The 24161-nt window shown below is 37.9% G+C and overlaps 1 protein-coding gene across 1 annotated transcript in view; it reads right to left on the reverse strand.

The window, feature by feature from the left end:
* Positions 1-24161, reverse strand: part of CPED1 (cadherin like and PC-esterase domain containing 1) — a 140545-nt gene that overhangs the window by 42792 nt on the left and 73592 nt on the right. The gene's annotated exons all lie outside the window — the stretch shown is intronic.

The following is a 24161-nucleotide window of genomic DNA, read 5'->3' on the forward strand; positions in this document are numbered from 1 at the left end:
ATGAAAGCCCATCAGTAAAGAAATCCACAGGATCATTTAGGTCATCTTCCCATACCAAGGCAAGACCAAGTGTACCAGCAGTTTTACTAATCTCTCTTAAAGTCTTCCAGTAAAGGGCATTCCACAACATAGCTAAAAAGTCTGTGAGAAGCCACATAATCTATCACTCATGAAATGCTAGGAAAAACCAACTGGCAAAAGGAATGAGCACTAATATTCTTTGCCAAATATCTGTTTCACATCTATTATTTCTTTACAGGACCTTCCCTTGTTTCATAGATGAACTAACTAACCATTAGTAGAAAGGAATTAATTCACAGAGCAAATAGCAGTTTTCTAGAGACTTGCAACTATAAAGTTAATTTAAAACAGTGCAATAGAGAATAGACTCTGACATGTGTTGGAACCATGGCTGCTGAGAATTTTAGACTTTCTGTGCTAACAGGCACTGACTCCCAAGAAAACACTACATTTGACCTGAGGCCATAGAGAAAGCTTCCAAATTTGAATGACAGAACTGAAATTTTAAGTGTATAGTTTAAATAAAAGTGTAATATCACACAGTAGAAAACTTAAAGTTTTAGAATATAGTAATATATATAAAACAAGATTGAAGTTTTAATACAGAGGCTAATCCTTCTTCTTCACCTTCTTCTTCATGAGTTTAAGTAATATTGTATAATTAGATTAAAAAATCCACATTGCAAACCACAAGTAGTTAGTTATAAGTTAAAAGCAAAAATAATTTGTCATTTCTTAATTAGACAGCTTACCCATAAAAAGACTTGTAGAGAGAGAGATACAACTCCATTTTTAGTTTCTTAGCATAAAATAATGTAGAACTCACATTTTGTGAGAATCTAATATAGATAAAAGCTAATAAACATCTTAGTCCAAACAATAAATACTGTCTCATGCATTTAACCCTGACTCTGACAAAAAAGAAGATAAGACTCAAGAGGCATGAACCAGTCTTCCTTCAAGCACAAGAAGGATTCAGAAAAAAGTGAATCCAGAATTCTAAACCAAAAGACCTGCTAACAGAAAACTCCAGGTGATTTATGCTCATTTCAATTACAACTATTAAAAGTATGAATTCATCTAAGATACTGATTCCTAACCCCAGTTACTTTTATATGAATATGATCAAGAGAAAAATTCTTCAGACTGGAATGGTTGATTAAATATGATATGAAGGAGTACATTGCATCCTTTGGACCTTAGTCAACTCTATCCTTCAAACTGTCAAAAACAACAAAATCAAGATTAGAAGTTTTTTATTTGAATGTGATGCAAATAAACAGTTGTTTGCAAAACTGTAAATACAACTGTGTAGAAAAACAATATTAGTGAATGTGTTCCCCTTTCTCAGGTGGACTAACTTGTATGGGAGTAGTAGGACATAACTTGTACCATACTTAGCTTCACAGCAAGGCAATTTTGGCACAGCTTCTAACTTGCTGAGTGGGGAGTTGCATTCTGACTTGGCAGACAATGCTCCTGCCTTACAGTGCCAAAGGTCCAGAGGTTGGAATCTAGCTGCAGCTATGTGTGGGATATGTACACAGCAAGTCCAATCTCCAAATACACCCAGTCCCTGCTAATGAGTTCTGTTCACTTGTATGTCGGATTGCCAGCTGGCAGGCACACAGTCTTATTTGTGGGATTTAGCAAATTGGAAGGGCTACAGTCAACCCAGACCTTCAAAGATAGGTGAAATTTTGCTAGATGCAGTGGAAATATTCCCTGTTTTTATTCTTGGGACACATATACAAAGGAGGTGAGAAAACTCACTTGGGATTCCTGTGTACAGGAATTACAGAAAAGACATACTATGGATGAAGTTACTGTAAAGTAATCCACAGAACTGAGGAACTCTCAACAATCTCGACACTCAACTATTTTTCATGGACTCCACACATTCAGACTCAGAATAATTTAGTTTGAAACCGACTTTAGAAGGCTCAAAGCAGGCAGAAATGTGATAACTCATTTATTGAAGGCTCCAAAGTATCTCAAGTTTCACATACTGCAGTCTAGTGAACCTGGTTAATTTTATTTTGAAACAGTGTAGGAGAATTTCTACAAGAAGTGACTTCATGTTTGCTGAGAAAGCAGAACAAAACAGCTGACAAGCATTAACTGAAAGCAATACAGCAGAGACCTGGTGCACCCCACCAGTTTGTTAGCATACCTCTAGCCAAAGATGTCCCAGTCAAAAGTTTTAACCTATTCTGGTTAAAACTGCATTTCTCAATGCAGTTTTGTCTGATGTTCCTCCTTGGAGTCTCAATTTGAATTGCCATAAAACCATAAAAACACAGAATACCAGGTTGGAAGGGATCTCAAGAATCACCTGGTCCAACTTCTTTGTCAAAAGTCTACACAAAATGACCCAGCACTCTGTAAACTGAATCTTAGATGTCCAGTGTTGGGTAACCCACCACTTTCCTTTGCACTTTGTTTCAATAGCAGACCTCATTGAGAAAAATATTCCTTCTGTGTCCAAATGGAATCTCTCCCAGAGTAATTTATATCATTACCCCTCATCTTTTCTATGTAACTCCTTGTAAAAAGGGAGTCTCTATCTTCTTTGTAGCCACCATTTAAATGCCGGAACATGGTTCTAAAGTCTTCCTTAAGTCTTCTCTTCTCAAGATTGAACAAAGCCAGCAGCCCTTCCTCATCTGGCAGGATTCCCAGTCCTTTCATCATCTTTGTGCTGGACTCTCTCCAGCCTGTCCTTGTCCTTTTTGTGTAGTGGGGACCAAAACACAACCTTCCAGGTGCAAATATTTTGTCTTGGATAAAATCCTAAATGAGTGGATTTTTTTCTTTATTGGAAAATTAGGTTTGCACGGTATTTAAGGTGACAGAGAACCATTTTTTTGTACATCAATCCATCATCAAAATATATAAGAGATCAAATTGCAGACACAGTTGCCTGAGGACAACTACACTGATTTGGAACTGTGGAGAATTCCATAAGCCAGTAATGGAAAGCTGCTCTGAAAACTGACTAGTCAAAAATTTTGATCCAGGATGATCACTGGAATATGATTCAGAGGGAACTATTAAGACCATCAGCAGAACAATTATTATAGGTGCTGTCACACTTCTTATGAAGGACAAAGCCAGTCAGAAGGAGGACACAGAAGTACTCATCTTGGATCCATCTGAATCTCTCCTCCCTAATGACACATCACCAATGAAACTATTGGCCAGGAAGGAAATTACTCTGTCCCATCAGAGAAGAGCTTTCTGAGGAATAATCCACCTATTTTGTTACATAGACAGAAGAACCTGGAGCAGATTTGGAACAGGAGGAGGTCACTAAGAACAAGGAAGATAGGACACAACAGAGTTGAAGGCAGAAGAAAAGGAAACTAGGAGCTACATTCCTTTTTATTTTGGGGTAAGGCTGGAGGAAGCAGAAGGACACTCTTGGTTGAAAGTTCATTTTAGGAAAAAACTCACCTAATTGCTTCAATTCCAGTATGCTGAACCAGCCTTCAAAAGAAGCCTCTTTGGACATCAGATAATCAAAGTAGGAGTAGAAAAAACTGAAAGCCTGAACAGACAATGAATCAGTATTTCTGAAACTAATTAACATATGCATCAACTAACTTCCAAAGGAATTATTCACATTTTATTGTAAAACTTTCCAAGATGATAACCAAAGTATTTCATGCCTTCTATTGAACCACTATGTATGCTTTAGCCCATTCTTTAAAATAGAATGTTTAGTTATATGCAATAATTCAAATTGCAATTTGTTGATTTCTGAAACCCTAAGTACAAAAATGCACCTGTCAAATGAAAATAAATGATCCTGTCTCAGACCTAGGGTTAACACTGCAAACATTCAAAGCAGCATATATCTGTTAAGTTTCTTTATACTCCTAAAGACAGCCAGAGGTACAAAAAACGTAATTCAACTTGTTTCATTCCATATTCTGATGTGCTTATTTCAAATGGGAACTCTGATGTTCTCAGGAAAATGATATTATTAAGGAAACTATATCAGTCTGAACAGTGAATGAATGGTTTAGTCCTTCATGTTATTTTTCTGATTTAAGATCAGATGCATTATGAGGCCCTCAGTCCTGTCTTGGAAGCTGGCTCAGATGCCTAAACAGTTCAGGTAATGTGCTAAAAGTTTGTCATAATCAAGCACTAGGTTAAAACAAATACATCTTACCCGGTCTCCAATAAAACACCCTGACCCAAGCTAGCAATGAACAAAGGTTAGGGACAGAAATGTATCAGTTCCCAGACATTTGCATTTAAAAGAGTGCTGTTAAGAAAGTGGAATATTATATGTCATAAAATCATCACATAATGAAAGCAATAACAATGAGTTATGGGTTTGGCACTGATCCACCAAAGTTTCCAGATGCTTTGCAAAATGTACAAACCTCCAGTCTGTACTCAATTACAAAGCTTCAGTTACTTTGGTGGGGTTACACCAAGCTGAAACAGCAACAGCTGAATGCAGGCTCAGTCCTCATTTGCAACAATGAAATGCAAAAAGTATAAAACAGCTTAAGAAAAAAAAAATCTAAGTTTATTATGGATTACAGTAAACTGCTCCATAATTTCAACACAAAGCATGCAATATATCTGAAAAGAAATGCATGAATTTAAGTAAAATAAAGAGAATAATCTTTCCCTTCTTTTACACAGAAGAATTGAATGCATTTAATGTTGAATTCTCTGCTGGACATTTCAAGACCCTGTATCTCACAGTCTGAATTTGCTTTCAGGTAGTTTTGAATATGTGTTAGTCATCACACATCTTTTAAAAGACTTCTGAATATTTATTATTAGTTTTTAAAATACATCCTAGTCATGTGTACAAATCTCGAAATGTGTGGCCAAAGCTGTGTGCACAATTGAAATCAGTATGTGCAAAAGTGTGTTTTTCAAAGCAGAACTAAACATGGTTGGGGTTCTGTGAGCCAGGTATTTTCTCATTCCTCAGCAAAAATTCCTTGAAAAAACCAGAAGGGACAATTTATCCTTACTACTGCAAGTTAAGAACTGCTAATAGTGAGACATTATGCAAGTTTCTCCCACTGTGATCTACAATGCTGTTTTTGCTGTTTATATTATGCCTTTAATAGGGATGTCTTTCCTTCTGGAAGGTTTTGTGCCAGGTAGCATTGCTTATCACAATAACTGCTCTCTATCTGTATTGAAGTGTTAGTAATACTGGGAATTGCTGATGTATAAAAGCTTACGGTACACTTTATCAGGAGATAGAGGGCCTGAGTCTTAGCCCCCTACCAAACAAACTCTGGAGAAGCCTTCCATGGGCTCAGGTAAAAGGAAATAGAGTGTCTCCCTCTGAGCCACTGAGAAAACTGGACAGTTAATGTTAATCTGCTTAGCCAGGAATTCACAGGCCATGTCCTTACATCCTGGGTCTCAAAGTCCTGTTCACCAACAGCCTCTAAAGTGCTCAGTGATTTGGTGCAATTTTTAAGAGGGCTTAATCCTGTTTGCAACATGGGGAAAAGGTCACCATTGCAGGGGGTCACTGTATTCTGGGTTACACCACCTGTCCTAGGTGACCTTACAGTCTTTTGTACTCATCTTCCACTACTTGGACTGCAATCCAATCTGCTTGGATTATTGCAAACAAATATCCAATCTATTTTCAAGCTTAAAAATTTTCCTGCTATCTACTTTCCTCTTGCAGCTGGGGAACTGGAAGGTTTGTGAGAGTGGAACCTGTGTGTGAACTTTCACAGTGACTGAGCTGACAAATGTTGTACCTCATCCCTAAGGGAAGGTGGGTGACTGGGAGCATCGGCTCATGCAGAGCAAATTTTAACCTCCTTCTCCTCAATCTGTATACATGCTTAGAGAATTCTCAAAGGAAACAAGAAAAGTGAGAAAGTTGAAAGAAAAAGGAGAGGGAGAAAGACCTATAACATTTCATACAGGAGGAACAAAGTACCATAACCTTGTGCTGGTATTAATTCTATTTTGCTACTCTTGCTCTTAACACTAGCCTTAGTTTCTCCAACCCTCTGTATCAGTCAAAATATGACAGTGGAAGACTGAACACACAGCTGAATAGGGAGCAGCAGTGGCAGAGGTTATCAGACAAGAAACCTCGAATACCAGAAATGAAGTACCAGTGCAACTGTGCATGTCAGGGACTGAGAGCTGCTGCTATAGATGCTGTTCTTACATGGCAGTTCTGCTCAGTGGATTTACTGCTTGAAGAGATAACTGGAGTACCTTCCTTTGGTCACTGTAGCCCATCCATATTATTTTGATCTCAGGGTTAATAAAACACAAATAAATTCCTTAGTTGTGTGTTCCTGCCATTTGTTTAGTGGTATACAGTATGCATACTGCAGAGCCTTGTCTTGTGCAGCCACAGGAAGGGACTCGGCTCCTGACTATAACTTTCATTTAGGTTTCAAGTTTCCAGCCACAATTTGAATTTTACCTTAAAAAAACTCCAACAAATCAAAACAAAGTCCTCTGAATTGTTCCACGCTGTTTTAAGAATGGAAAAGTCATATCCTAAGATTTTAATGTGAAGAGTAACACACAGTCCTGCATGATGCATCTACACATTTTTGATGTTTTCCTACAATCAAGTTCAAATACAGAATTCTTGTTGCATTTTTTTTCTCATACTCTATTGTGGGATGTCCAGATCTTCATGAAGACCTCAGCTTAGCCTCTACTCCCATTGCACAATCAGCTAGAAGATTCCAAGTGTTCTGTTTACTCCTAAATTAGACTTGTCAACTACTCAGTGAAAAGAGTACAAAGATTTGGCAAAGGGAAAACTTTAAGTATTTAACTGCAAGCATAAAGAAACAGAGGAGTGGTTGATTTGACAGTAATCATTAGTATCTTGCAGATTTCTGACAAATGAAAACTCTGTGTTTAACAGTGAATTTAGGAAAGGAAGAACATAAAGTCAAATTTGGCAAAACACATAATGTGCACTGTGTAGTACTTCAGTGCATTTTATGATTAAAAACAAAAAATGCTTCAACTATCTCTTGATCAGGTAAAGCATTCTTTGTATATATTCTTTTTGCCTTGAGTAAACCAGCTACACAATACTTGAAAGCATTTGATTTAATACTGCTGATAAAATGGTTCTATGGAGAAATTTTAAATGTACATTCAAGGTAATATAAAGGAACAAGTAATATTACAAGATAATATTACAAGGTAATATAAAGGAACTTATAGTCAGTTGAGTACTTTGTTACTCTGTTCATAAATGAATTGAAAATATGACAACTTGAGGTCTGAAAAGTTACCCAAGTATGATGCTCACAAGATAAAAGATCAGTCACTCCAGCACAAAATATACAATTAAATTTTCTCCCTCTCCTTTGATGACTTCCCCTACTTGCCAAGGCTCTGGCCCAATGGAATGCTAAAGCCACTTGAGGATTTCCAAAATTGCATGTCTTTGACCTGTTTTCCCCCCAAATTTGACCAAACTCTATTACATTACCAGATGAGGAAGACTAGCATTTTTCATTTCATAGTTTTTCATGTTGAAAGGGACACTGATGGTGGACCTAACAGATATTTTTTCACAAACATGCCCAAACAAAACAAGTGAATGTTACTGATGGACACATAAACAGGAAGAAAGTCAGAAAGAAAACATAAGGAGGCTATATTCTTTCTTTGTTTGTTCTGATTATTCTAGAAGATTATGTTCCACCAATTTGTAAAGACTTCAAGAAATCCCACTGCAAAACTAGTTCAGAAGAGAGTATCCTGGTCCCATATGTAAAAAAAAATCCTTGATACTTATCAACTCTGTGCAATCAATGAATATGCTTCTCTGAATTAATAACGTGATAATTCACATAAAAATTAAACATTTTTTTTATATCTAACAAACAGTCATTTTTCATAGATATCAAAGTATGTCATCATGCAAAAGAGCAAAAAGATTTAGAAGACAAAAGTCAGAATAGCATTGATAGATGCTACAAAAGTGTTTCTGTTTTAGGAATAAATAAATAATGACTGTCCTGAACAAATGTGAACATGGATACAACTATACTCATCCCAGACCTAATAAATATAGCTTAATACTTTGGGCCTGAAAAGATGGAGACATATGGCATTATTCAGAACAAGTTATCCCACTGATTTCAGTGGAAATGTCCAGTGTGGGAAGTTAAGCATGCACACCACTTTGCAGAAAAATGCACTAGATTGTTTTCCCTCTGAAATCTCATCAAACCATGGGGATTACAGGTCCCTGAAGTATTTTCTGTCTTTTTGCTGTTACTGTATTGTTGTTTAGTTCCTGCATTCTATTAGTGTTCCCTTTTGTCTAGAATTTACTTGGCAACTCTTAGAGATTTTTGTTACTATCATAACCAATTTCTAGTACATCCAAACTCTCTCACAATAAAATTCTGAAGTGTTAAACATCTGCTTTAAAAAAGCCCCCAAAAAGTATCACTAAATTAAAATTGTGCAACTTTTCTGTCAAGTAGTGAATCTCTTGAAAAAGATACCATGGCATATTGCACAATAAGTTTGCTTAGGAATATTTTAGTTTTGATTAAAAGAAGACAATCCCTCAAGAAGTTTTTTTTCCAATATTTTTTTAAATTTATATGTGTGGCTCAATAGTATGAAAAACACTAGGCTGTTAGATCAGGAAAGGTATAGCACAACGGGGACAGTTATCAGGAGTATCAGTAAGGTTTTTGAGTTGTTACCATATACTTCATAGAAAAAAAATATGTATATAGCAACAAGAGGTCATGGAAATTACCTTACCCTATCAGGTGACCAGCCAGCAACATTCAGGGTATTCAGGGTTTGTTACAGGTACCAAAACACAGATATCTAGGGTCGCTTGGATGCATTAAGGTACAAAAAATGATTTTGAACATACTGAGCACTTACACAGAACTGGCAGGTATGCACAGTCCTAGTCTCTTTGGGATCAGCAGCTTGAAGGAAGATGTGATACCAAGATTTTGATGAGGTAAAAAATTAATATTGAGGCAATTGATACTTGCTCCCTTTCTCTTTATATCTTTTTCATGTGGCATCTCCCAGTAGGTTCCTGGATCCTTTTCTAAAGTGATTTCTAAAGTGATAAAGGAACTCAAACTAAGATATCAGAGTGACTGGAGACACATAGCCCTTCTCCCAGCACAGCCTGGTATGGCCAGGAAAAGGCCTTTAAAGAGAAAGGCCAATAAAGAGAAAGCTGACTAAGGGGTGGGGACGACCTTGAGATATCAGGATAGCCATTTATTTAAATTTTTAGGCCTTTTTGGGTTCTTCTAAGATTTTGGTTTTTTGGGTTTTTTCCTGCTGTTGGTCGCCATCCATGAAGAAAACATAGTCACATAGGGAATGTCTGAAGGAAGAAGAAAATAATGGGAAGTCCCTGAAACACAGGAGCAATGATTCCATAGGAAAGCACAGGCACTATTTTTATTACAATCTATTAGTGGTATGAACTGAAGATTTTGCAGCTGTCCCAAGGTATTTTATAAATCAAGGCATCCTACAGGACTGCAGTGGGTTTGCATGGCAAACCTTTAGTACAGGGGGGAGCTGTAGGGGTGATTTCTGTGAGAAGCTGCCAGAAGGCTCCTCCACGTCCAACAGAGCCAGTGCCAGCCAGATCCAAGACGGACCAGCCATAAAATATTTCTGGTGCAGAAGTAATTGTGACCAGAGAAGAGAGGACTGAGAATATGTGAGAGGAACTATGCAGACACCAAAGTCAGTGGAGAAGAAGGGAGAGGAGCTGCACCAGGTGCTAGAGCAGGGATTCCCATGCAAAACCTGGTGCAGACCATGGTGTGACAAGCTGTGCCCCTGCACACTGTGGAGGTCCACAGTGAAGCAGAGATCCACCCACAGCCCCTGGAAGGACTTATCCTGTGCAAAGGGACACATGCCAGCGCAGCTCATGACAAACTGCAGTCTGGGGAAGGACTCACACTGGAGAAGTTAGAGGAGGACTGTCTCCTGTGGGAGAGATGCTGGAGCAGCAGTAAGGACTCCTCTCCCTGAAGAGGAAGCAGCAGCAGAAACAACATGCGGTGAACTGGCTATAGCCCCCATTCCCCATCTCCCTGCACCACTGGTGGGGAAAAGGTAGAGAATCAAGAACAAAGTTAAGCCCAGGGAAGGAGGGAAGGGTGGGAAGAAATGTATTTTTAAGGTTTGTTTTACTTTTCATTATCCTACTCTGATTTTGATTGGTAATAAATTCAACTAATTTCCCTAAGTCAAGTCTGTTTTGCCAATGACAGTTATCACTGAATGACTTCTCCCTGACCTTATCTCGACCTACAATCCTTTAATCATATTTTTTCTCCCCTGTCAAATTTAGGAGGGGAATGATAGAGTGGCCTTGGTGGGCCTTGGTCAAGCCTGGGTCAACCCATCACAAAGACATATGAGGAGTAAACATAAATAAAATGAACAATTCTAATGGAAAAATAGACAGTTTCTCACACCTAAAACAGAGATACAAGTCTCATTCAGAAACTCTCCAATCATAGAATCATAGAATATCCTGAGCTGGAAGAGACACATAAGGATCATTGCATTCAGCTACTGGCCCTGCCCAGGGCAGCCCCAAGAGTCACACCCTGTGTCTGGGTGTGTGCAAGTAAACACTTACTGAATTCTGCCAGGCTGGTGCTGTAACCACTTCCTTGGAGAGCCTGTTCCAGTGACCAAACATCCTCTGGATGGGAAACTTTTCCCAATATCTATCCCAAATCTTGTCTGACACAGCTTCGTGCAACTAAAGTAAAAATGCTGGCCAGAACACTGGCCACATGTTAAGTGAATTACACAAAATCACAGACCTTTAAATGAAATAAATGCCCTAGAGAAGACAGAATCTCTTTTGCAGGGATAACACTGCTTAAGTGAAGGTGGCTTTATTCTGCAATGACTTCCAGAAAAAAAAAATTAATGGGGTTAAACAGAGGAGGCAATGCCTTCCTTAGAGACAAAGGAATAAAAGAATGACAGGCTGAGACAACAGTCCACCTGTACCACATATTACTCAAATTCTTTTACTGAAGTCCAGAGGACTTCTGCATATGGTTGTTTCACTTTTCATGCCACACTCAGACATTAAGCCTCTCACAACTGCTCCTTCTTAAATAAACTCCAGAAGCCTTTGATCTGTTTTCTACAAGGCTTCCCGGCAGATATTGGCATCTACTTTATTTTTCAGACAACACCAATGGAATGAGACTTATGAATAACTTCTGTCCTCTGAAGCAGTCTGGTTGCAAACAGCTGAGTACATGCCACTCAATGGAAGATTTATGATCAGCAACAGAAGTTTGTTTCCCTCCTAGAACTTTCATATTTTTCAAGATGAGAACGACTGCCACTGTGGCAAACACATAAAGACTAACAGTTTTACACTGAAGATCCAACTGTGGTTGACACTAATTCGGAAATCTTGTAACCAGATTAATGTGTGAGGCATCTTCAGGTGATGCTTAAAGTAGAATTTTAAAATTTATGCATTTTACTATGAAGCCCAGGCATTAGCTTCAGAGCATCAGGTATCTGAGTTTGCATTATCAGTCACAAAAATACTAAAAACACTGGGGGAAAAGTCTCAGGTTCTAAAATTAATCGCTACAGCACTGAATACTGCCAGTAGCATATTACTGTGTTTCATTCAGAGCTGTACATGTAAATGAACAGTCTAAGACAACTGGAAAATATGCTTGATTCAATACAATTAAATGAGAAACAGAACTATGTTTAATCATAACGATATGAAAAAAATCTAAATAAATAAATATACCAAAAGTATTGCAAAATAGACCACAAGAATTCTTTGTAAAGAGATCTAATACTGCGAAACATAGGGATCCAAACATAGCATGAGAGGAATGGTATTTTCTTCTTTGAAATACAGCAAAATATGCTCCCAACCAATGTTTCTCAGCAAATAGCCTGTCTGTACCAAAAGGGCAAAGGACTCATTTCAAGAGTGGTAGTATATGTAAAAGTAGGTAAATGACCTTCAAGACGCCATTTAAAGTTCAAGTTCATTTTCTTCCAGTAACTAGTCAGACCCTAGGTCACACTTACTGAGGTACTCATGTATTCCACTCTGTCTTCTGCAAGGCATCCCATCTTTTCTCTATGAGTTTAGTTTTAACTGGTCACCAATTTCATTGCAACATTCTGCAAATAATTTTGGCAGATTATTATAAATTTTAATATTTATTTCAATTTGACCAAATAAAAAATAGACCACTGGTTATGATTTTCATTCATAATCCTAAAGTTAACAAGCACTTGTAATGGCTGGAGCTTCTTATCCTAAAGGAAACAAGACTGGACTTGATGCTGACCTGACTGCAGCTACTCTGATGTGATTGATTTAAATTTTTCCCTTGTTTATATCTACACACTCTAGCCCTGAACAAAATCAGAAACTCTTACTGTCCACCAGGACTCCACACTCTTTTATGTTGCATTATGTTTAGTAAACACCTAATATGACAACATTCATCACACAGGTAGTTCATTTTATTTGTGCAGCTAAACAAAATAGATTGAAAGCACACACACAAAGGATTAAATGGCCTGAATTCCAGATGGCTTGCTTGCTCCATAAAGTAACAGTATCTGCTGAGATGATCATGGTACTATAGTCCTTTCTCCTTACCAAATACATGCAGTAGGAAGTTTTTCTCTGCTCTTTTGTCATCTTCTTTGCTGCTCTCTTATTTCATGACCTCTGAGTTAATCCTTCTATTCTTCCTATTAGGGAGTTTAAGCAGGCAAACTTCAAACAGACTAGTGATGGGTCACAAGGTTTAATGGGCATGTAGATAATCATCTAAATTACATTTCTGCAGCTGATGGGCCAGACAGGCTTAGAGAGTAACTTTACCAGCTTTCACTATTAATCAGCAAGGATTGTGTGTCTCAGTATGTATCTGCCTTTGCCTGCCTCCCCCAGGGCCTGGGTCATACTGACTGATTAACAAAGGCAGCTGCATTAGCTTTCTTCTCCTGAAAAGTGTGGCATGGAGGCCCAAACGACTTGAAAGGCAAATGTGACCACAGCTCAAACACCAAGCACTCTTCTCATCACTGTGGAATTGCTGGCCCTCCTCTTGCAGGTTATGATACTCAGCACAACAGTTGTTGCCAATTTTCATGATCTGTTAACACTTAGGAAGCCTTATGTTGAAGGCTCTTCTTTCACATCTATTGTGGTATCATCAAGGGGAAAATTCAACAGGCTATTTCACGTTTTCAGATGAATTTGAGAGCAGTGTATGAGGTGAACCAAAAAGAATACACCAATTGAACTGTCAATAATGAATGCCCTGGATTTCAGCTTTGAAACACAGACTGTAGAGAGCCAGGTAAGGAGAATAACAGTCCTCTGTAGGATACAGAGATTTTACAGCTACAGAAATAGCAATGGATCTATACTGTGAAACTGATTTTCTCAGCAAAGAAAAATGTATCAAATCTGAGTCTCTTCTTTGTTATATATGAGTGATTGTGTTTTATATAAGTGATTGTGTTTTCTACCTACCCTGATTCCAAAAGGAACAAGAGCAGTGGTGGACTGGCTTCCTGACTTTGGCAGAAGTTTGTCCTTCAGGTGTTGGACTCATCTTGCATAGTAAATGCTTTTCAGTGACTCATTTTACTGCTCTTTATCGAGTTGTTAAACAAACACAAAATCAGACCAATTAAACTATGATTATCCTTGCAAGAAGCTTTTACCATCTTACTTAGGAGCACCATAGGCAGAAACCAGCAGTCTTTAGAACAGTAAAGCTTTTTCATACATTTACAGCTCTGTATAAAAAAGAATCTGACAAGCCAGCTAGGATTCTATTTTGGACCTCAATTAAGAAGATTCTACAAGAAGAAGATGCTGAGGAATAAAGAAAAATAATCTAGAACACCAACTTCCTTATTGTCTTGTGAACTTCGAGAACAGACATTGGATTCTGAGTTTCCTAAGTTTTTCTAGATGAAACGACAAAACATCTAGGTTTCTGTGACTTAGGTACAACTACTTCTGACTGATGTTAGAGACATACATGAATTAAGCTAAATACTTCTACAATTCTCCAGTCCATGAAGTATGCAATTTCTCAAGATTTTTAACAATGGCGACCTAATCTCCCACTTTTATCACGGACAAGCCCAGAACTCAAGAACTGAGCCATTTTGTGATAAAATCTTCAAGTTTGTTTGAGGTATTCACTGAGATATGGAATTATCCCATTTCCCATTTTTTGTGCAGTGGCCTGAGTAAGTTACTGGCGCCTGGAGCCACAGCATCCACAGCCCTTTCAAGGAGAAAAAAAAATGGTCAAACCTCTATAGGAGATCATGAGATCCAGAGCAGGATTTTGGTCATGTCCCACCCATCCTCTTTATTAAAATGGCACACAGGGAAAACGATCTGCATTTCAAATATACATTGTGATGGTATAGCTGGAAGAGGTGACAGCCTTTATGCAATACAGCAATAAAACAACTTTACTCTTCATTGTTCTATTGTGCCATTGGCTGAATTTCAGAATTATAATTTGTGCTTTTATTTTACCAAATCAGAATTTTATGACTGTCATTAAAAGTCTAGACAAATTGCTATTAAGACTTATTATGACATTACTATTATTCATTAGACTTCCCTTTATATCTTCATAACAACCTATACCCTCCACTTCACAGCTTTTCAATGCCAGAATGCCACCAATAATTTCTACTAGCATCAAAAGCCATTGTGATCAAAGATGAGCATTTATTTCTGGAAATGCAGTAGAAGGCATATTCTTTTTTACAGCCTCATTTTTTGATCCTACATGTTAAGAAATAAGTCTAGTTAGGTTAGATACAAATTACATGGAAGCCAAAGGGGAGCCTTTTCCCTATTCAAAGGGCTTGAACAAAAATATTTTTCTCTTCTTTTACTGTTATACACATCGCAAAATTGGGCACAGAAGCTGTTACTAAGCCCAAATGACAGTCTACTTGGAGATTCCAGAACTGGAAGAGCTGAGGTGTACAACTGTATAACTGAGGAACATGCAACTTCTGTGTACCTCAAAAGTGGCTCTAGACAGTTTTACCATACATCCCTCATGGATATGTCTGGGAGCAAGGCAGAAAGTCTTGCAGAGTAAGAAGCTCATGTACCAGAAATTGTGATATTGCATTCACATGTAGCTGGAAGGCACTTTGTTTGTTCCTTGTACTTAGACCAGCTTGCACAATCAGCACAAACAGCCCCTAACTCCACTGCCACGTCAGCCTTTTAGCGAGTGCCACCATTTACCAAAAAAATGCAACCAAGGCACCAGAGAGCCCTGGTGTATCACACAAAGCTATTGAAGTTTAACCTTAACTACAACTTCTGCTTCAGTAAAAAACTGAAATGACCATTTATAAAAATCGCACAGATTTATGCTAAACATATACTTTGCAAATACTTCACCCATGTGCCTGTACTGATTTGTCTGTGATTTATAAAGTGGCAGTCTGATCATGCTTGTAATACTTTGTGTGCTGTCATACAGTGCAAGTTATTTCTAATTAATGAACTTTCTGTTCATGAATCAATACATTGACAGACAGAATTCAATACATTGACAGACTGCAAACACTAACACAACTATTTACCCAAAACATAAGCTAAATATTTCAGTTCAGAAACTTTGGATGACCCCTTCTTCTTCCCTACCCCCTTCAACTATTATACTTTTAAATGCCATTGGAATTTCTAGAACTTGTAAAGGAGAACTGCTGAACTCAAACTTTCAAGTTTTCATACTTATGTGGTTCATTCAAAGATCTGTAAGGCTTTATGCTTTACTGAGCAGTTAATTTTTAAGTCCTGATATCGTATAGTTGGAAATGAAAGCATCAAAAGATTACGGGCTTCACTCTACCTTCCTAATTTAGCCTAGTTAATGTAGGCAATGCAAATCCTGACCCAGCATGGTGATTGAGACAGCTAAGCTAGGTTCCCTGTGGAATCATGGAACAGCAGCAGCTGGTAGAGGGAGACAGAGTCCTCAAGCACATCTGCTCCTCTCCAGACATCTCAGGTGCCTTCACAAGGTAATATCATCAGTACAACACAGGGCATGACTCAAGAACCTGCCCCTGCCTGTCCAGTGTCTGGCTCCAGCAGTGCCTTTCTGTAGGCAGAAACAGCCAGAAGGAGGCAATTCAACTAGTCAGGCTGGGCCAGGACCCCCACAAACACTCTTTCTCTTGGCCTCAGGTTGAGGTGATTTGAGCATGTGGCTCCCTCTTCTCCCTGAAGGGCCACCAGTCCACCAAGCTATAGCTCTCCGCCTGAACTGCACCACAATGCAGCAATGCATGGAGAAATTACTGTGTAGGGCAGAGGAGGAAGCAAGAGTAAGCACAAAAAAAAGTCTGTGGTATGAGGAATCTTTTGCAAAAGTTAGTGCTACCAGTTCTCTAGCAAAATGTAATTGATTCCAGTAGTGTTACTGGACCTGTATTATATTAAAAACATCAAAAACAAGAGCAAAGAAGAACCATAACTGAAAATCTAGATATGCGGGATGATTGTCTGATAACTTAGCACAAACAAAAAACCACATAGCTGACAAAAATTATATAAAAATAGGTTTTCTGATAAACTCTTCCAGAGAACAGTGTTCTCCCAGGAGCAAAATTGCCTACCCAGCATTTACTGTCATCTGTCTCCTTTCACAGCCACCCACAATGATTTGCTGCTATTATTTAAAAAAGACATTTTAATCCTTAGGTTAAAGGCAAGGAATCAGAAAAACCTGGATCTCTTCCAGTCTGTATTAGCAGTCTGTCATGGGCTCAGAGATAGCAGTGTATCTATACAATGTGCACCCACAGCACTGTATCTGCCTCAGCATCTCCCCATCCTGCAGCACCATAGGGAGCAGCTCTTGTAAGGCTGAAATGTCCAACCAAACACCCCACTAACGCCAGTGGGATTTTGTTCACCAGTTGCAATCAAACCGGTCACAATTTAACTCCCTGTTATTTTTAGTTGGGCCATTATGATTTTCTCCTTGGCTAGTTTATGGGCAGATCTTCATCTTCTCTATCTTCAATGTGTCATGCACACTCATGGGATTACATCAGTAATTGTATGAAAGGGAAGAATGGCCTGAGCACACAAAAGAATGGAATTGTCAGGTTGTTGAGGTTTATCTTTTATCATATAATTTTCTACTAATGACATTTTTCTGTGGCAGCATAACTGCAAAATATCAATTCAAGTCAGGAGTCACCTTACTGAGTATCTAGGAGGGTGGGATGTTCCTAGTAACACTGTGCTAAATTACAAACACATAAAAGAAGAAAAGAATGGTAGGAGATACTAAATTTTCCACTGCTGCGGTAGGAGGTGCTACAAACAACTCTAGTTGTGCCAATAAATTCAGTGGTGCTGAAGAGTGATATCACTCCTGACTTAAGAAGTTCTTATCAACAAGAGTGCCAACCAAGGAAAAGGAACATTGGAAAGTCTAAGGCTGAAAGCTGCCTATAAAATTCTCTTTAAGGCCTAATTATTATAGCAACTTAAACCTTCTGGCTAATGATTATAAACCAAATTAGTTCTTTGGTGTCATCCCAGTCACTATTGGCTTATAACTGTTGAATCACTGAATCAGTATTCATATGGATTGTCTCAAAGCAATCTATTCATCAGCAATCTGTGTAACACACCACTTCCCAAGTACAGTGCACTGCGATAATGACAAATGTAGCTGCTGCTACATGGAAACATCCGCTCTCTTCGGTCTCTGCCTGAAACTTCTGGCAACATTTCCTGGAGGGTATCTGGTATTAATCTTGAATCCCACGGTTAACAGGAAACTTAGCTACATAGAGAAGACTAAGCACAACAAGTATAAAATCAGGAGTGTAAGGAAAATACTGTGAACTGGAAGACTGTAAACTTTTCTCCAGGCAGCTGGTGCCAACATGAACTTGAGCCTTAAAGTTTGGGCTCTGTAAAGTGGCATCCCCAAAGTATTGGAGAGGAAGATGATGATCCTAGTCAGGCACAGTCTACTGGAAATACAGAATAAAACTATAAATTTTTATTCTATGCTCAGAGCAAGAGATGCCTAAATAGAAGCACATACAGACTAATTATTTTGCTATTCTTTTCCATTTTATTCCCAAGTTGTGCCCATTGCTCTGTGTGGCCTCTTCAGAGTGCAACAGATGTCCCACAGAGAGCACTGATTATGTGGACTTGTGACTACCAGATGATAGTGCAGACTGTCTATGAAGTTAACTTTGTAGGTGAAAGATGAGCTGGACTCCTAGAACATTATATTAATTCCTTCAGATGATGGATCTGTGCTCTGCTGTGGTTTTGGGACATTTCCTTAAAGCAGCAGATGCTGGCTGCTGATTAAGATGTCAGCCTAACAGCAACATCCTGGTTCTGAGATCCAGAAGGAGTTTAGCACAGAACTGCATAAATGTAAAGAATATCCATCACAATTGTTAATTGTTCCTCTGACTCATCTACAGAGTGATGCTTTAAATCATCACAAAAGGCTTTGGTATAATTAAGAAAATGTGGTAAGCCTTCCCTCCCCAGTGGTATAGATGTTGACAAAGACAGAACATGCTGACTCTATAAAGTTTGCTCTGAGATACATACACAAATTAACCCTCTACATGAAAATTAGCTAAGTGCATTTATTATTTACATCTCTCCCTTCTGCATCATCTTAAATATACTTTTTAAAAGCACCAAGTTGTGTTATTAAATTTAGGTCGTTTTTCAGTTTATACTTACAGTAATTGATCCCTTGATCTTTAAATACTTAAAACCACCTTCAAGTAGTTTTCTAGATTATTCTAAGACGTTGTTTGACCTAGATATTTAGGAAAATCACTTAAAAATTCAGCTGTTTTATGCAAGTGAATTCACTCATGAGTATTGCCTGGCATATATAATGGAAAGAATTCAACTGTATATTTCTGTCAGGACAGGTATTCAATCAGTATAACTTGGAATTGCTCCCCTGAATTTAATTGAACCATGCTGACATACAGCAGTTGAAGATGTAAGACCTCAGCCTTCTTTTTATGGCAGTCTCTCTCTATTGGCTCTCTATTTTGTGCCTTTCACCTGAACTGCTGACAATTTGACACATGTTCGATTTGCTACATATTTGCTCCTCAAGGCTGTGTGAACCTCACTTTGTTTTCCCTGGGAAGTGGGTTGCAGTCATACTGAAACAAAATAATTTATATGTTAATAGCAAAGCAAAAGTACTTCTAGTGTTTTGTGTGTTTTCACCCATAAATCACTTTTACCATTTTTGAACATGAAGGTCTTGCTCATTTAAAACCAGCAAGAGCTTTAAACCCAATCTCAATGTGAATTTCCTTCATGAAGAAAAAAAAAGCTGTCTTAACAGCACCCACTAACCTTCCTTCTGTGCTCAGCAGCTCATTTCTGCCCCCTCCCTTGTGTTCACGTAGAGAAAATGACAACCTTATCCTAGAAACTAGTTCATCTTAAAAAAAGTTTTCCCATCTGGTTCATGAGTAGCTGCAGGCAGGGAAAGGGATGCTTAAGTTGGCATTACTCCTGGAAAACATGACTGTCATACTGTGCTCTCACCAGTGTTTCTGAGGAAAATTCAGACTTGGCTATTTCAGATCTAATGAGTGAGCTTTCTGGTTGTCCCAGCCACTCCCTCCTTGGAAAGAATTAGCATTCTGGGCTACACAATGGATAAAATATCTAACAGTCACACCAATACAAATTCTGAATGCTAAAAATTTTAAGTCAAATAGTCCTCAATGAATCAAAACATCATCTTTTGAATAACACCACCACCAACAAAAACCCACTAAAACTATTTTTTTTGATGTCTGGGGCATTTTTATGTTGTTTTCTGAAAAATTCAAAACCACTAAAAAAAAAGTTTTCACCAGCTCTATACCTCAGAAGGCAGACAGAATCAATGCATGATTGCTCCTATAATGGATAGTCTTTTTTTCCTCTAAAAGGGAAGTAAGCTAAATTTGCAAATAACATACAGTCTGGTTGCTGATATAATTAGCCTGTAGTTCCAGAGATGCACTTTCCATGCCTTTTCAAGCAAAACACTCAAACTCAGAACTGCTAAGAGGCTCAGCTGCTGCTACAAAACCCCAGCAAAACCCAAGAGTCTGTTCACAGCATTTACAATGTCCTTAGGACAGAAGAGATGGGTTGTTTGTAAGGGTGGTCACACTGAATCTAATGAAACAAATGGGAAATTCAGAAGGGACTAGTCTGCATCCAGCCTGTCCTGCTACAGGAGAAGGTCTTTGTTTCTCTCCTAAGCTGTTTGGTTGTTTTTGTGTTGGGATGTTTTTTTTGTTTGTTTGTTTGTTTTTTTTGACATTATTTAATAATTGCAAGGTTTTTGAAATCTTTGCATGAAGTACTAGGCAAAGAGTTAATACGTGTTTCTGTAATTGACAGTTTTTACTTCTACTGTCTGGTATGAAAAGCTTTGCAACGGCAACAGCACACAGTTTAAAACAAAGTAAAACCATTCTATTTTCCTTTGGAAATGTATAAATTGAGCTGAAAAAAAAAATAGGTATTCTCATTTAGGTATTCTCTCTCCTGAACACAAAAATGAAATTATTTCCTTTTTTTTTTTTTTAAGGCTTCTTTCTTTCTAAAGATTTTTTTTCATCTCTACTCCAAAAAGTTTATACAAATGTTAAATATAGTTAATATGCTAGTCTTAGGTCTTAATTGCTTCTTGATCAATGGAAGTTTAGTAGACAGAGAGAGAAATAAATATGTTGTTGCTAGCATCTTGTTTCCAGCTGCATTGCAGTTGTTTAGTGTTATATGTCAGCAAAGCTATGCCAGTATCTCATCATAAGCTCTGTTGGGCTTCTTAAGCTATCAGGAAAAGAATATGATAAAAGGATTTACGAAAATACAAGAGATAATGATACATAAGCATTAGATGTTCTAAAAAAATCAGGAAAGTTTTTGAAGCTGTTCTGTAAGTTCATTCTGTCAGATCTGCAAAAGCTGTGGGACAGCCAGAACATCAGCCCACTGCACTGCGCTGATTTTGGAATCAAATGTACAGATGCACAAAAGAAAATGAAAGAGAATGAAACACACTGTGCTATAAAATATAGCATTAGCTATCCATTGCTTTCAATATAAATGCAAACCCAAATAAATATCTGAATTATTAAAATACAACAAAACACCAAAACCCCAAACTCACCCACAAGCAAGCAACTGTCCAAACAAAGAAACAAAACAAGTCATGTGGCAACAGGACACTGTAGGTACAAATAGATACAGAAGTTCACAGGGTCAAAAAAGGTTCCCTAAGCACATCAGTAGTTAATCCCCATGACTGCAGCTAGGCAAATATTAACAATCAGAGGCAGCGTCCACACATTTCAAGTGAGGCATAGATAGATCTGTTTGCATTTTAAAGATAATGGGCAGTGCAAGAATGAATAAAATATTTTGTCCTTTATGACAGTATGTACATAGTCTGGGATCTTTCACTTGAGAGTGATGCTGATAACTCTGTCTTAAGAGCTCACTGGTTTTTCTGCTGACTGCCCTGGATTTTGACTATCTTCCATATCACAGTTTCAGAGGTGATAATGAAATGGCACCACTTCTTTCAAGGAGACTTAATTTGAATATTGTCAAAAAATGCAAAAAAATTAAGTTCAGGAAAAAATCAATAACCTCTCCATTTGCAGTCCAAACAATACTGTCAAAATGCAGAACACAGAATGGAAGGCAACCAAATCTGCTGAAGGTGCAATTGTGAGATGACAGTTTATCCTCCACTAATTTGGTTTTAATGGGGATATTAAAGCTGCTATCAAAAAGTACAGGAGACAATGTTTTTTTCCCTTTTTAGGGGCTGCAAGGCTTGGAGCCACACACTTCTCAACTCAATACCTTGAAATTAACCCAGGATTATTCAACTGCATGAGAATTTCTAGACTGTTGGAAACCATATCCCACACTCTGTCTTTTAATTGTAAGCTTCCTTATAGTATCATCTTGCAATGAAACCTGGATATCCTAAAGAGATTAAACATAAAAGAAAGTGAGGAAAAAAAGCTGATGGATTAGAATTTTAACTGAAGCCTTCTATGAGAAAGACCACATCACTATCAGTGGCCTTTCCCTCCTCATGTGTGATCCCACTTGTGCCTAGTCAGGTGTCCAAGTGTCCAAAGACTCCATCAGCTCATGTTGTATTTATCTTTTTTCTCCTAAAACAGGGTTTCATTACTAAGAGAACAAGTATTGATGCCACTGATGGGGCTGTATCAACTGGCTCTGCACGACTGCATAATTTTCTCTGGTATGAAGAGCAAAATGTAATGATGCTGTTTAAGACCTGAGTTTTCTGTTGATTAAAAAAATCATTATAAGCAACAGACAATACATTCTGTTCTAGCAAATAGGAAAAAAATGCCTTTTAAATGTTTTAGAATGCCATTTCTATCTCCAGCTCCAGCCTTTGTTTGTTTTTTAATGGCACTCTCTGATAAGTTTGCCTCTAACATATCTGAAAGTTGTTTTAGAGTCTCATACTGTATCTTCACAGTGTTTATTAGATACCACAAGAATGCTTTTCATCTCATTTTTACTCTAAACTCCTGAAGTCATCCCTAGCTCTGAACAACTGTATTAGTTAGAGGGTAGTTATTCACAGAGGAGCAGAAAACCAATCTCAATCAAAAGAAATTTCTAAAACACTTTTCACTTTTATCAGTCTAGATCTCTTTGCCTTCACAGTGCTTAAAAGATTCACACTCAGTCTCATAAATGGTATCATAAAACATTAACAACAGTGTAAACTCTGGTGTCGGAAGATATTTTTGAGGTTGAATTCCTGTTCCTACACTCAGATACTTGTCCCAAATAAAGACACAAAAAGAGCTTTCTTCACATCTTTCCAGACAGTGTGTTCTCCTAGTAATATAACCATAGTTCAGCTTACTGCTGTTTTTCATTTCATATTGTCATACTTAAGAAGTCAAGCAGGTTTCCGTACAACTGAACTGAAATCTCAGCTATTATATGTGTTCATTCTTATTTTACTGTAGCAACTACTAGATGTAGGGTTCAGTCAGCGCAAATATAAGAAGATGGTCCTTGACCTTTTGAGCTTGTAAGAGAAGTCTGAGAGAAGAGACAGAGAATAGGTGGAGGGCCAGACAACATCATAATCAGGTATTCAGGTCACCGCTCAGTACACTATGACTATTACCTACATTTTCTCTGGCAGTCCTGATTTGCAGATTGAGATAATTATTGTCAATATAGAATTTGCTATCAACATTTATAATCTCTTTGACTCCTGTTTTAAGCCCTTGAGCTTATTTCTCCACAAGAAAAACAACATCCCCACCATATAAATGCTCTGCCTTCTACCACCCTGGTCTCCCAACTTCTTCTACAGTATATGGAAGGAAACCAGGGAAGGGAAACAAGTTTTGCTAAAGAATATACTAAGATCTTCATAGAGAAAATAAATAAAGATAGGATTAGATATCTGACATGAATAAGCATGACAGTTTCAACACAATAGCTTTGAAAATTCTGCTTCCTGGTTGCAGAATTAATTGTGCCAAAATATTTTACTCCTGGATGCTCTGGAACAAACCCATCAATCCTTTTAATCTGCCTAAAACTCCAAAGAGAAATGCACTGCCAGTGATTACCATTTATAATGCCACTTCCTGCTTTGAACTGCCTCGTTTATCTTTGCCCATCATATCAAGCAGCAGCCAACATTTAGTCCTCAAACTCTGGAATACAAACAGCTCTGATCCAGCATGTGTTCCAGGTTTTCTCTCTCATGCATAATATTTTTATCACTATAGTTTCATCAACTGATATCTTCACTGCTACTTTCATTAGCTTTCTTCCATTTTGGAGTCTAATTTAGCCTGAACTCCCCTTTCCCAGCCTTTATTAAGCCATATTGGATAGACTGCTCCTATTTTCATTCACCAGACCCACTCCTTCCCAAGGACTGCTATTTATTGACAGTAAATTATGTACATTCCCAAATTTTTATTTGGATAAATGTGATGTA

The sequence above is a fragment of the Melozone crissalis genome, unplaced genomic scaffold (assembly GCF_028551555.1).
Source record: "Melozone crissalis strain CALT ecotype California unplaced genomic scaffold, PUWL_Pcris_2 ptg000004l_1, whole genome shotgun sequence".
Lineage (NCBI taxonomy): Eukaryota > Metazoa > Chordata > Aves > Passeriformes > Passerellidae > Melozone > Melozone crissalis.